We start from the raw sequence: 5,688 nt of genomic DNA on the forward strand, positions 1-5,688 counted from the left end.
CTTTCGGTAAAGTCACGTAGAAAGAAAATAAATTAAATAATAGAATACGACGTTTCGATTGCAACACAAGCAATCGTCATCAGGTAGAAAATAAACCTAGTGAACTTAGAAATACAATCCAACACAGAGAGTCGGCCAACACAACAGCCAGCACCTTACCTGGTGGTTCAAATCAAGTTTGAAAATGTACCAACTTCGAACCCCTTTGTATTTATAATAATAAAGAATGCATTTGCAGTCGCTTTGTCGATCGCTTTTCTTTTTGTGTTTAATTCTTATTGCCCCCTCCCCCACCTCCACCTCCACGACGCGCCTCCGATGAGCGCGGTTGGCTACGTACGGCGCGAAAGAAGTTCAACATAGGTCGTGTCGGGGTATACTCGGGGGTGCCGAGGAGTGCGTCAGCGCACCGCACTGCGAACCCGGTGACCCGATTTACACTGCCCCACCGCTCCTCCCTTCGCACAAGGCAGCAGTGACCGGTGGAGCGAAGTTATGGCCAGAGGGGGCCCAGGATGAGGAGGCACCGGGTTGCGACAGAGTGGGGGGGTGGGGGGGGCAGTGCCGGGTTATCCCAGTAGCAAAAGTAGCTGCATGTGTAGTAGCTACTGTAGTACACATGTAGTAGCTACTACACATGTGTACTACATGTGTAGTAGCTACGGGCCCCGCACTTTCAAGGGCCCTGCGCTAAATGCTTTCAAGCTATAAATTCCGGGTCAGTGATTCTGCACTTGCTCTATTACTATAGTACTATACCGCCTTCGACTTTCGCGAACGACTGGCTGATTAAGGTTAGCGATATGTCGCATTATCTGTCTGTATAGCAAATGGAAACAAATACAATTACTTTACTGTGCAAGTTAAAATGTTGTGATTGAATATTAACGAGATGTATTTATTTATTTAGGGCCCCTTTATAACATTTGCTGCAGCGCCCGCACGAGCTGGATCCGCCACTGGGGGTGGGGACCGGGCAGGGCACGGAGTGAGCGACTCAGTTCATTCCTCGTCACCAGGACCGCAGGCCGCCGCCGCTGCTGCTGCTGCTGTTGTGGTTGGGTGCCAAACGTAAACGCGCTTTAGACCTTGGACTCTTGGAGTAAGGTTCCCGTTGATTTTTTTTTATTTTTGCTGCCGCAGTGTAAGGCATTTTCGCCGACACTTCCGTCGATTAATCCATAGCTAATTAAACGTGCGCATAATCACGCAAAGCCATGGGCCCCTCTCTCCCTCTCGCTACACGCGGGCACGCGCTTCGCCGCGAATAGCGCGGTCGGAAAGCATCGCCATCAATTAATTAATGCCGCGCGTGCTTCGCGTGTCCGGCTCTTTGCGCGGCTGCTGTGATATTTCAATAACAGCAGCAGCAGCAATAACAACAACAATAATGTTCGCGCGACTGCTGCCGCGGCGTTTTAAGTAAGCCAGTGTGATTATCGACATTAATCAGTTTCCTAGAACGGACTCTGGGTCAATGTAACCTAGGAATGAGCCACCTCCCTTCCCACCGCTTCACCAAACTCCGTCACCCCCCCCCCCACTATAAAAAGGCGAACACGTGGCAAGCATTTGGTGTGCATCCATCACGGAGCACGTGACTGCGAGTCGATGAGTCCAGAGACTGGTGAGAAAGACATTGTGATGCTGGAATTCGTGATGTGTGTGGTGTGTTTGGTGTGTGTGGTGTGTGTGTGGTGTGTGTGTGGTCTGTGTGTGGTCTGTGTGTGTGGTCTGTGTGTGTGTGGTGTGTGCGTGGTCTGTGTGTGGTGTGGTGTGTGGTGTGGTGTATGTGTGTGGTCTGTGTGTGTGTGGTGTGTGTGTGGTCTGTGTGTGCGGTGTGGTGTGTGTGTGGTCTGTGTGTGGTGTGTGGTCGGTGTGTGGTGTGTGGTCTGTGTGTGGTCTGTGTGTGTGGTGTGTGAAATGTATACGTGGTGGTGTGTGGTGTGTGAGATGTATACGTGGTGTGTGTGCTGTGTGAGATGAATATGTGCTGTGTGAGATGAATATGTGGTGTGTGAGATGAACACGTGGTGTGAGATGAACACGTGGTGTGTGTGGTGTGAGATGAACACGTGTTGTGTGTGGTGTGTGAGATGAACACGTGGTGTGTGTGGTGTGTGAGATGAACACGTGGTGTGTGTGTGGTGTGTTTGTGTTCTGCAGGGAAGCAGTGTCGCAGTGATTAGCTGCCCTGCGGAACCCGGAGACCCCGAGTTCGAATCCCGCTCACGGCCATCACCAGTGACGATTGTTATCTGGAACCGGTCCCTGAGCCTCCCCTAGGTCGACTCGGCCTCAAATGATTACCTGGTGCGGTGTGTAAACATCGCCACTGTTGGAGATAAAGGCGGTCGGGCGTGTGCCGTGCCGGCCTTCATAGGTTCTACTTGCGAAGAGCACTTGTCACAAAAAGTCTGTTAATGCTACATGGGGGATCTTTGTCAAAGTTCTGTAGCCAAATACATCGTCTGGACTGCAGGGTGGTGCATTGGTGACAATTGTGCCTCACAGTGAGGCCAGTTGTATCGGTTTCTGACTCGATCGCATTTATGCGTGGAGATTGTTTATAGTCGGCGTTAGGTCTCTAATTATGCGAATCAATTCAAATCGAATAATTTATCTCACGCTGTAACATGCACCGAATCTATGCCTCCAGATATTTGGTGAGAATGGCGACTGCTCGGTAACTATTGAGATGCCAATTAAAAAAACTGTTCGTCCGAATTCGTTTTAAAAATGAATTCTAATCAGGCCCCACGGTGGAAAGTGCTGCTGCTTACAACTCTCATTATCCACTCTCTCTGGACTCACTATGTGCCATAAAGAAGGGCCATTGCCCGAAACATCGCCTGGTATATACGTGTTAATTTTTTGTAAAATTGTATTTTCATATGTGGTGGTGGTGGATGTAATGATTTTGCGTGGCTTTTATCAGTTGATGTTAAATATTCGTTTAAATAATTGATTCGTCACGAATAATAAAATCGAATCGATCGCAGCTTTCCAACTTTCAACGCCTCTTACACAGTAACAACAACAGCACCCACCGTCATTGAGTTTGCAGTAGCGGGTGTAACAATTCACATCGATTATGATCGATTCATAAGCTTGCCTTACATGCACAGAATTGCAAGAAGACTTGGGTTATAAACGGGCTCCCTAGGCCGTGGCAGTTGTGACCGTTCGACCATACTTTACCGCACTGGGCCCGAAACGTGGGTTGGTGGAACGGAACGGGGAGGGGTGGGGGAAGAAGGGGTTTCCACAGGATAGTCGCAGATTACCCGCTCAACCACCGATGTCAGCCGTGGCCGGGAATTGAAAACTTAGATGGCCGTCCATAAATGACGTCACGCGATTTTGGACGATTTTGGCCCCCCTCCCCTCGTCACACGGCGTCACAAAAAGTCAGACCCCCCCCCAACCATATTTCCATTTTGAAAATAAAACATGCTTCAAATCGCTTAAAACTATTTTCATTGTAGTACGTATTTAATGTGGCGCTGCACTCTGATGTTGTAGGAGTATTGTTATAACAATTAGTGTTTTTGCGCATTTTGATGTGACGTCACATTTCTCAACCCCCCCCCCCCTCGTCACACATCGTCACAAATGTCTGACCCCCCGCCCCTAGGTGCGTGACGTCATTTATGGACGGCCCCTTAGCCGTGTTCATGGCTCAAGTGCCGCTGCATCATCGGTCCGAGGGCTCCACTTGTCCACGTGGTCGCGTGGATTTTTCTCGGGGTTCCTTCGATTTTTTTTCCCTCCACATTTTAGAATCGACGCGCGTTGAGATAATGTTTGCCCGCTGCTGTTCGCTTCCACGTGATAGGGCACTTCGTTGAGCTGTCAGTTGTGGCCAGGTCGCTTCTGAAAAAAAAAGAGCTGCTATGTAGCTCAGTGGGCCTTACCTGGTAAAATATATATTTTTTTTATTCTTGGTTCTTTCGGTAAAGTCACGTTGAATGGAAACAATAAAATAATAAAAAATATATAAAACAATACAATTCTCACGACGTTTCGACTGCAACACAAGCAGTCATCATCAGGTGTGAAAACCAACGGCAAGAAACATTTGAAAGAAGTGGCGGTCAAATTTTCTTGTTGTGGTTTTCACACCTGATGATGACTGCTTGTGTTGCGGTCGAAACGTCGTGAGAATTCTATTGTTTTTTAAATATATGCTTTATTATTTTAATGTTTCCCTTCAACGTGACTTTACCGAAAGAACCAAGAATATGAATCACTGCAGTCACGAAAGCTTGAAATCAAAATATATATTTTTTTGTTAAATCCGCAAAGGAAGATCCTGTTGAACGAGTCTGCTCGTGCGTTGCAACAGCGACACCAAGCGTGATTGTAGTGGCAGGGTCATCACAATACCGTATTGTACCGAATATACATCACCGCCCCCCACCCTGTATGGTTTTTTTTTCAAAGTTAAATTCTGGGACCGGGTGCGTCTTACACGTATGTGACGAGGTGACTGTGTGTGACCGGATGATGACGTGTGGTGACAAAGGGCACAAGTTGGAGATGCGTCTTACTTTCCGGAACGTATTGCATGCCGGAGAATACGGTAATCGTCATGAATCATGTTATGACATGGGTGTAAAATATGAATCGTGTTCATGTGCGTTAGAATCGATTAATGTCGAGTGGCCTGAACCCACTCCCCGCAAGGCCCTCTGCTTCACCAACCCGCACTGACCAGCGTGGTGAAGTATGGTCAAAACATTCCTCCATGTCCGACGCGGCGAAGGGATTCTTACATCCAGCGGTGGAATGACACGGGGAAGTTTATTGATCATGTTCTATTGCAATGAATTCACGTGACCCCATCCTGCCACTAGAGGCCGCTACATTAAACAAAAATAGATTATTTCATCTGGTATGCTCTGGCCTTTTAACCAGCAAATCCTCACGACGTCTCAAGACTCTTTTTTCACGGCGGTCCTGGATTGGGGTATCTGAACAATGCCTTAGCTGTAACGAGTGTTTGACTAGATTGGCTATCAATATTTTGACAACTCAGTCCCTCGGTGAAAGCGTGTGACGCTAAAGCCGATAAAGAGCGGGCGGAGCACGAGGTTACAGGGGGACCCCGATATACGTCTCCCCCATTTACGTCGTTTCGCAAATACGTCGTCACTTTATAAACGCCACGACCCGATTTACGTCGCCTCGACCCCACACTTACGTCGTTGACTGACTCGTCCGTCCTCTCCCCGTATCCGTCGGCTCTCAGCCTCCGCCTCCCCTGTGCAACAAATTACTTTGCGTCGCGCGTAAACAAAAGGGCTTTACGGTACTATCGAGTACAATATATTATTTGCGTAGAGTATTTTGGTGATTGGGAAAATTTGCTTTGATTTACGTCGCTTCGATATTCGTCGCACATTTCAGGAATGTACCCCCGACGTCAGCCTCCGCACTACCGATGAGCATGATTGGCTACGTACGGTGCGAAAGAAGCTATACATGCAAACCGGGGTATTACTTTACATTGGTAAATGTAAGTTTTTGAATGACCTGATCATTTTTGGTTGCTTTGTTTAAAAAATAATAATTTCCTTAATTATTACAAAACAGTAATTTGAGCAATGATTCAACATTCGTAATTACTACGATAACGAGCCAAGAATGTCTGTTTGTGTGTAACGCGCGTTACGTCACTCCACG

General features: G+C 47.6%; 1 long non-coding RNA gene across 1 annotated transcript; it reads left to right on the forward strand.

The window, feature by feature from the left end:
* The first annotated feature begins 761 nt into the window (after positions 1-761).
* Positions 762-3,001, forward strand: LOC142912284 (uncharacterized). Its single transcript, XR_012934024.1, has 2 exons — positions 762-1,627; positions 2,167-3,001. It is a non-coding gene; the product is annotated as an uncharacterized LOC142912284 (long non-coding RNA).
* Positions 3,002-5,688: the final 2,687 nt, after the last annotated feature.

The sequence above is a fragment of the Petromyzon marinus genome, chromosome 5 (assembly GCF_048934315.1).
Source record: "Petromyzon marinus isolate PM22_M1 ecotype Great Lakes invasive population chromosome 5, UKy_Petmar_22M1.pri1.0, whole genome shotgun sequence".
Classification (NCBI taxonomy): Eukaryota; Metazoa; Chordata; class Hyperoartia; order Petromyzontiformes; family Petromyzontidae; genus Petromyzon; species Petromyzon marinus.